Raw genomic sequence first — 9525 nt, 5'->3', positions numbered from 1 at the left:
AGCAGACTTATATGCTGAGCCCCATGGTGGTGTACGCAGAACAGCTTCCGTCACAGACCTCACTTCGAGCCAGGCTTCCAGAGGTCTGGGGACAGGGTTTGGCATTGGTCAGTGGGTGGTGAGCAATTGTATTGTGCATCACTTGTTTTTCTTGGGTTTTATATTTCTTTTTAAAGTTACTATTATTATATTTTACTTTGTTTCAGTTATTAAACTGTTCTTATCTCAACATACAAGTTTTCGCTTTGATTCTCCTCCCCATTCCACTGGGGTAAGGTGTGTGTGGGGGAATGAGCAAGCGGCTGTGTGGTGCTAAGTTGCCAACTGGGCTTAAACCACAACAATGGGCTATGCTGCTGGAGCTCTCCTGTGTGGCAGCTGAAATTCCACCCATCCCTCTACACAGCTTCCCTGCCCCATCCTTCCCTGCAGGGCTCTGGGAGAACTTCTGACAGTGAACAGCCATCTCCTGCTTTCAGTTCAGTTTCCACAGGGCTTGTACCAGGTAGGAGACAGCAGCTGGGTCACCTGCAAGACACAAAGGGGAATTCAACCCCCTTCGTCTGGGGAGGAGCAGGTACCTATGGCAAATATGGGTGCCAAAAGAAACGAGGCTGCCACCACACAGAGTTTGATTTCCGGTCTTCCCCTTTTATTAGTGTTCCTTTGTAAACAGCACCTGGTGTTTGCCTTTAGTTAACCAGAATTCCCAGGATCGTCCTAAACCCTGATCCCACACGTTCACCTCGCATCATGTGGTGGCTGTGTTCAGCCATGAGAGAAAAATACGTTATCATGCAGACTGTTAAGCGGTGTTCACTTTGAAAACACAGCACTCTCTTTATCAAAAATACCAGTCAAGGCCAAAACACTCTTTTTTGATCCTAATTAACTGAACGCAGGTGCTGCTGGCTCAACTTGTTCCCACAGTCCCCAGTACTGCTGTAGATTGCGGAGTGTTGCAAAAGAAGCATAGAAGCCAGATGAGAGAGGTGAGCATGAGGAAAGGTGGCATAATGGGGAGGAGACCATCCCAGCTGTGTCACAGGCTCTAATTAACCCCAGGGCTGGCAGCCAAGGCAGATGGCATCAACCCTGTGCTACAGCCAGCCACGCCTCTGGACATAGATTGGGGTTTTCCTTGCAGACAGGTCTGCACCCTCAGAGGGAGGGAGCCTTGGTCAGGACTGGGACCATCAGGTTTGGCAGATCCTGGCAAAGCTCACACCCCTACAGTGTGTCAGTATGGCTGGAGCACTGAACAGGAGAGGCTGGCCCAAGTGCCATGGGATTATCCCTGTGAGCAGCACTAGCCATGCCTGGGCTATGCTCAGAAAACATACAGCTCCCGGTTCCACTCCCCTCTCCCCTGACAGGCTTGTGTATTTGGCCTCTGGACTGCTAGGTACGGACACACTGCTTCCTGGGATGAAGCAAAACTCCATCTCTCCAGCACCTCTGTTCTAAGAAAGCAGACCCTCTCTGGGAGAAAGCTGGCTATACCAGGCTTGAGTCTGGGCAGGAAGAAGAAAAACCTCCAAGCTGCCTCAGGGCACAGGTTATGGGCAGGGTTCTGATAATATTCCTCTGACAATAGCTTTGATCTGCTTCTCCAGGGCAGTGAGTTGACCAGGCCCCAGAGGAGCATCTCAAGTATGTAACATTGCTAGTAGCCCTAACGTAGCTCTTGGCATTCAAGTAAGTGTGGTCCAAAGCATGAGACCTTTCTGTTGAAGACAGCAAAGCAACCCAGGAAACATTTCAGGAAATCCTCTCTGTTTCTGTTATGGATTTACACATGCCAGCCACAATAACAGGGTGGCTCTAGGATCCCGCTGATTAATGTAGGTTTCCAATTCCTCTTTTATTAGTTTTCAGGTTACAGCTCAAGTTGGGTGCCTCTGAGGAGGGACCCCTACCCAAGATTATACCTGTACCACCCAGCACCCGATTCTCAAGTCCAATCACTTAACTCTGGTCGGTAGTCTCTTGATTTCTTATTGGTTTTCACTGTTGCTGGGCTGGCCTTCTTCTGAAGTTATCTCATTCTCTGGGAATGATTTCCTTGGTCCTTATCTTCTTCATTTTGCTCACATCTGCCAGATTCAGCTAGTTCTGTGCTAGCAGCACTAGTTTTATAAAAAATTTTATTCTTGGTCAGCTCTTGCAGCCTAAAGTTTCAATTACTTTAGTTACTAGTGCTAAGCTGCTAATGCTAAATGAGACTATTAAGAGAGAAGAATACAGTTAATCAAACTCCTTCTATAACATCCTACCTTTGGTTTTTTTTGGGCATTCCTACCCATCTATAGTTGGTCTTGTATAAGGACTCTTTGATACCCTTGTATAGATTTCATAAGCATATTCTGCAAACAATCCCAAATACAAGTAAAAACACAGCAGGCATAATAACCACAGGTAAAAGATTTTTTAGCAATGAACTAAATGATGATAATCCCCATCCAGAGAGCAAGTTTTGTAACTACTTTCAGGGAGGTTGTATGCACTCTGGGCTTCTTTGTAGGTAGTTAGGTTGACCACATGATGGGCCAACAACATAAAGGAATTGCATTCCTTATAACTATGAGCAGGGGGGTATTAGTAAAAGCAGTAAAGAAAGGTATTGTACTGTTTTGAGAATAACTCTCATAGAATGGGGTTGTCGATGCATGGTTGAGTCCATTTTGGTGATGGTTTGCCTGCTGTTTTCAATCAAATGTATAAAAGAAAAAGGAAGAAAACACAAAGAAGGGTCAATACCAGAACTAGGGTAAGCCACTCTACTGCTATCTTAAGAAAGTATAGAAGATAATCTAAAATTAAACATTAAGTCTCACATCTAATTCTTCTTCACTGGGCAGTTGGTGCCACCTGCGTTTTCTGGTTATATTTCCCCAACCCTAACCTTGATGATGGTTTTCCCAACAAACTTTATAACACTGCTCAGGATGACATGGGCCATGGTTATTGCAGGATAACCAAAGCCAACCATGTTGATGCCATCTCAAACCTTCCCCTCTTAGAACTGAGGTTGGAGTGATTGCCACTTATAAGCATTATGAATACACCAAATATCACACTGTCCTTGATTTATAGTCTCTGATGGTTCAATGCCAAGCAGTGGGTGACCCCCTGGTCCAGGTGGCTCTAGAAAGAAAACAAAACTGACATGGTTCTGGGATTCCTTTGGCCTTTGTAAGCTGAAGGACTGGTCCCAGTTCAATCTCCAAGGTAGGATTGACAGAGTCCCGTGGGGTTGACAGTGGTCCATCTGACTGATGTTCTTTGGTCATTCATTTAACATGAGAGTGGTGAATCCAGTTATCCATTTCTGCAACCTTTACAGCAAAGTAAGAAGTTAATAACACAGTATTATTAGGGTCCAACTTTCCTTTGTGAGAGTGGACTTTTATCATTACTGCACCCACAGACTGGATATCATGTACTTCCATTCATCTCCATGTAAGAGGCTGGTCCTAGCGGGGACAAAGGTCCCAGGTCTAGCTAGGTGCCTGCTATGGGAAAATAACAGATGATTAGTGAGGAGGATTGTAAACACACTCAAGTGACTTGCAGCTGGGGTGTAGAAAAACACATAGATCATACTAATCCTTGTTTATCCTTGTGTGCTTGACAGGTAGAACATCTGTGTTTAGAAAACATAGGCCTGTGATAGACTTAAAGACACCCTATCAAGCATGCTTGAAATTCCTGCCCTGCTGTGGGAAAGATCAAAGCACAGTGGTAAACTATGCCTGCACAAATCCCTGATATGCAGGTGAAAACAGCAGGTTTGGTGATCCTCTAGCATGGACTGAGCTCTGCAGTGCCTACATCCCTGCTTGTGTGCCTCTGCTTGGGTGCTGCTTCAGGGATCCCCCAGTCTGTGGGGTAACAAAAATAAATTCACTCTTTTATTTCATCCATGAGTTTGTGGTTGTTCCTGTGTCCTGTCTGTGCTGGCTCACACATTTGGCATAGTCATCAGGATCCAGGAACAAGCATGTCATGGCTGGCAAAAAAGTCAGGGACTGGGACAGCCATGATGGTGACTCCCTGCATTCCAGGATGGCCCAGTTCTGAGTGCTGGACCTGGCCCCCCATGGACACTTTCCTGGCTATATGGGCTCCACCAGAAGCATGGCCTGAAATAGATGATGGGGCAGTGGTTACCCCCCCAGACGATTGAGATCACTGTGTGTGGATTCCCATGGAAAGTGTCATCAAAGTCTTCTCAAAAGCTAGTGGGGAGATGGGGATGGCTGTTAGCTACTGGTCTTAGAGCTCTCGACCATGAAGTTCTTGCACTACTGAGTAAGATGAGAGAATTGGAAAAGGAAGCTGGGACTTCACAAGATGCAAAGGTGATCGTGCAAGAAGTAATTACTACTCAAGCAGAGTGGTGCCATGGACTGCAAGATACTGTAGAACAGTTGATAGTATGTATTGCTAACAAATGGGGGGGAGGGGATGAGCGAGTGACTCTGTGTTGCCAGCTGAGGTTAAACCACAACAGCCCTTTCTGGTGCCCAACATGGAGCTAAAAGGGTTTGAGATAACGACAGATTTGATTGGAATGTGCTAGATTGAATTTATAGGTGTTAGTGCTGTTTAGTTATTGGGCAGGCTCCTGTTTGCCATGGTGTTACAACCCACCCTGCCAGGCAGGAGTAACTTTTGTTTTATTATTAAATCCCTTGGAGTGAATTAAATTGATACTAGATGATCAGTGTTTACAGATATATATATATATATGGTTTATTTTAGAACAATTTGGTTGCAAAAGAAAACAGGTATGTAGCCATTGTGGTTGTTATTATCTATAATAACATGGCAATATAAAGGTATTGCAAAGGAAAACAGTTATTTAGCCATTTTGGTTGTAATATAGCCACCCAAGAAAATGTGTAAGGGAAAAGAGAGAAAGAAAGAGAGAGAAAAAGAATAAAAGGTTCATAGTCACCACTCAAAGATCTCCGGCGAACTTGGTTGTTGTCGTCATTGGTGTCTTGGTCTGTCAGGGAGTGGTGGGAGAGAAGCCCACAAAACATAAAGTTCGATGGGTTTATATACCCTCAGAAACCTTCCTGGTGCCTCCCCGTGTGTGAGTGGGGGGCTGTTTTTGCAGAGGTTGGAGGTGATGGTTTTTGCAAAGTCATTCTAGGCTTTGGTGGGGGGTGCTTTGGAGGCACCCCTGCTAAGAGCTGAGGCCTTCTCCAGGGTAGTGGTGGATGTGTGCACCCACCCTAACCCTAACCCTGGCCCATAGGAGATAAACATTACACACCAAGAGAGTGCCACTGGTCTCTTTTAGATAGGCATTACACACCCAAAGAGTCCTCCCTCCTCCCCATCCAGCCTTCACAAAGTTAACAGTTTGTGGGCTGTGGCCTCCTCCCCTCAGCCTTATCTTCAATCCCCTGGCAGTGGCTTCTTTGGACAGCTTGTTACAGTAGCAATGTTTTAAGTCAATTAAAAAAGTCCAGTTCCTCACACATGGGCTTGCTTGCCTGACTATTAGAGTTTAGTGCTCGTTAGTTGCTGTTTGCTGTAGTGCTGTGCTGCTCATCACCTTACTCTGCTGTGCCTGGGAACATTTTGATAACAGCAATGGGTCATGCGTTGATTACAGGATCCAATCTGGACAGGGCAGCAATAACGAGAAATATCACAGTGCAGCTTTTGAGAGGGGTGCCTGCCTCACTGAAACCCTTGATTATAGCAGCAATCAAAAATGCTGCTGGTAATGTAGGCACCCTAGCAGATACCTTGAGGGAAACTGGGGATGTAACGTTGGGATCATCTGTGAAGGTGGAGAATATAAAGGAAAGCTGGCAAAACCAAAAGGAGTTACATCATGGGTGTCCTAGTTAGAACAGCTGGGACCGATTCATCATTGGATGGGTGTAGCCCAAAACTGTGTATTCTATAGCCCTCCATGCCATTTCACAGAAACTGTTGTCAGTAGAGGCCTGCGAGGTGCCCCACCCCCCCCCCCATGCTCCTGTCCTCATGCCCTTTTGTGGAAATTCCCTGACTGAGCACCCTCATACCCTTTTATGGAATTCCCCACTCTGAGGGAAGGACTGAACATCCTTTTATGGAATTCCCCACTCTGGGGGAGGGGCTAAGCATTGCTGCCAGAGCTGGAGAATATATAAACCTGGAGTTTCAGAACCTTGCCTCTCTCCCTCCACTCGTGGGACCCAGAGGAGGACTGCAGTTCAACCACCACCCTCGGCTGGACTACAATCACCATTTTTAGCTGGACTGCAGCAGCTCTCCCACCAGCAGGTTTTTCCCCCTCTCCCTTTGCTTTGGACTCAAGGGGGGCCCAGGGAGCACTGTTGTGTTTGTGCCCTGGGGTGCCAGGTTGTACATTTGGGTTTTGTGGGTTGATACCAATTGCTTGTCTGTGTAGTTGTGCTTATTGTATTATTTTATTAAATTGTTATTCTGACTTACAATCTCTCTTTTGAGTTAAGTTCATTTTCCCCTGCTGGTTAACTTTTAAACCAGCACAATGGGCGATGACAAAACCAATGTGGAATGATCTTGGACAAGTTGGTATCCCCCAATCAGAAATAAATGGAATTACAACATCAGAAATGTTTCACTGATGGCAAAAGTTAGCACTTATGCAAAAAAGCCAACCGCCTCTGGCCCCACCACCAACTCCATGCCCACCCTCCACCACTGCCTGCCACCTTAAGGCAAGGCACTACCTGGCAAATGCCAAAACAGCAGGGCCTTTTCTCCAAAATTGTTGCCACTGTAGCCTCTTACCCTGAGGGGGACTGATGCCCCTACATTCCTTTAACTATAAAGTGGTGGTCTGAGGAGATTTTACATGTCTTAGCTCTGGTGGATACAGGGTATTACATAGTGATATTACTAATAAAGAAGGCACATCACAGATCTGTGGCTTGGGGGGAAACCCCACCCCCCGATCTAAGGATCTAAGGTTACCTTAATGATAGGAAACAACTCCCCATTTGTCACAGTGGTGCTAATTGCCCCAATTAAAGAATATATCTTGGGTATTGATGTGTTAGCAGGACAAACAGTTGAAACTTTAAATGGTTGCTTCTTCTTGGGGAAGTCACAAACAGGATTTACTATTTGATCTATAACCATCTTCTGTGGGTTCTTGAAGTGGGATCCTGTTGTACTGCCTGTGCCTACTAAGGTGATGACTGTAAAACTGTATCGAATTCCAGGGGGGAGGGCAGGAGGAAATTACTCAAACCATCCAGGCACTTCAACAAATGGGAATCATTAAGAAAACTATGACTGCTTTTAATAATTCTATTTGGCCTGTTCAAAAACCAGATGGCACTTGGAGAATGACTGTAGATTACAGACAACTGAATAAAGTCACACCCCTCCTCCCACTTGCAGTTACAGTGCCAGACATGGTTACCCCTCACAGAAAAAATTAGCAAAAATTTACAGCCCTGGAAGATGGTGATAGATCTTGTTAATGCTTTCTGTTCCATTGACATTGCATATTTATAAAGCATGTGCACATAATTGTACTATTTGTATGCAGCTACATTTAAGGGCATTATATAGGCCATGGGGAAAGATAAAACAAGGTCAATGGGCCTTGAATACCTGGCAGGGTGATTACATGGGTCCCCTGTCCCTGTTGAGGAGGTGGCAATATGTATTCATTGCTGTGGATACAGTGTCAGGACAATTTTTTGTTAAACTCACCAAATATGCTAACCAACATAACACAATTGAAGCATTAGAACAGCTCATTTGTCAATACAAAACCTCCTCACAAAATACAAAGTGAACAAGGAATACACTTTAGTGGACATAAAGTCCAAGATTAGGCTCAAGTGTTAGGGATAGATGGGATATTCCAGATTGTCTACCATCTCATCAGTGGATAAGGAATTGGATGGATGGTCACACTCAAAAGAATTCTGGTCAACAGCTCAATGTCCAAGTGGAGACCAGTGACAAGTGGCATCCTCAGGGGCTGGTATTGGGACTAGTGCTGTTTAACATCTTTGTTGGCAAAATGGATAGTGGGATTGAGTGCACCCTCAGCAAGTTTGCCAACAACCCCAAGTTGTGTGGTGTGGTTGACATACTGGAGGGAAGGGATGCCATCCAGAGGACCCTGGACAGGCTTAAGAGCTGGGCCTGTGTGAACCTCATGAAGGTCGACAAGGCCAAGTGCAAGGTCCTGCACCTGGGTTGGGGCAATCCCAAGCACAAATATAGGCTGGGTGGAGAATGGATCGAGGGCAGCTCTGAGGAGAAGGACTTGGGGGTGTTGGTGGTTGAGAAGCTTGACATGAGCCGCCAACATGCGCTTGCAGCCCAGAAAGCCAACTATAGGCTGGGCTGCATCGAAAGCAGCATGGCCAGCAGGTCAAGAGGTGATTCTCCCCCTCTACTTCATGCTTCTGAGACCCCACCTGGAGAACTGCATCCAGCTCTGGGGCCCCTAACATAAGGAGGACATGGACCTGCTGGAGCAAGTCCAAAGTGGGCCACAAAGATGATCAGAGGGCTGGAACACCTCCCCTATGGAAACAGGCTGAGAGAGAGTTGGGGTTGTTCAGCCTGGAGAAGAGAAGGCTCTGGGGAGACCTTATAGCACCTTCCAGTACCTAAAGGGGCTACAAGAGAGCTGGAGAGGAACTTTTTACAAGGGCATGGAGTGATAGGACAAAGGGGAACGGTTTTAAAGTAAAAGAGGGTTGATTCAGACTACATATAAGGAAGAAATTTTTTTTAGGATGAGGGTGGTAAAACACTGGCACAGGCTGCCCAAAGAGGTTGTAGATGTCCCCTCCCTGGAAACATTCGAGGTCAGGTTGGACTGGGCTCTGAGCAACCTGATCTAGTGGAAAATGCCCCTGCTCATTGCAAGGGTGTTTGGACTAGATGACCTTTAAAAGGTCCCTTCCAGGACAAACTATTCTACGATTCTAAATCCACTCCAGCTCCTTGCTGACTTGCACCAATGGTGTCTAATTGGTATATAATGGGTTGTTTCCAGGCAACTGGGCCCAAAACAGGACCTGGTCTGTGTTGGTTTCTTCCTTGAGAACCCCAGGGGTACAGCAGGGAGCTGGAAGAGCTATTTTTGTGCTCCTAGCAATCCAGGGGTTCATCAAAGGCAGGCAGGAATTTAGCTGAGACACATGCTTTCGGTGGCTTCTTGCGGGGGCTGGACAAGAACACTGCCTATTGATAAAAGGTATTTGTATCTGGTTTCTGGTTTTGTTTATTCTGGTTCTGGTTATTCTGGTTCTGGATACCCGTGAGTCGAGGCGGGACGCCATCTCGCAGGGAACACGGGAGAGGACGCTCTCCCATGGGAATATCCCCTCTGGTCTGGTCTTGTTTGTATTTGGCCAAATATTGTTGTTGTGTACCTGATATATCTTGCTTACCTTGAAACATCCAGGAGCACATAGTTAAAGGTATTATCATGCTAAGAGTTGCTATATGAGAGGTAGTGCTGAAGAGTTAACTATAAGCACATCACTTTGGATA

The 9525-nt window shown here is 45.9% G+C and overlaps 1 long non-coding RNA gene across 1 annotated transcript in view; it reads right to left on the bottom strand.

Annotated features, from left to right (window-relative positions):
- Positions 1–828: 828 nt before the first annotated feature.
- Positions 829–9525, bottom strand: part of LOC113959721 — a 16465-nt gene continuing 7768 nt past the window's right edge. Inside the window, exon 3 of the long non-coding RNA XR_003531908.1 lies at positions 829–839. This is a non-coding gene — a long non-coding RNA (uncharacterized LOC113959721). The remainder of the gene's footprint in view (positions 840–9525) is intronic.

The sequence above is a fragment of the Corapipo altera genome, unplaced genomic scaffold (assembly GCF_003945725.1).
Source record: "Corapipo altera isolate COAL_440 unplaced genomic scaffold, ASM394572v1 60747, whole genome shotgun sequence".
NCBI lineage: Eukaryota > Metazoa > Chordata > Aves > Passeriformes > Pipridae > Corapipo > Corapipo altera.
Note: the sequence above shows the minus strand (reverse complement) of the source record. Positions and strands in the feature narration are given on the sequence as shown.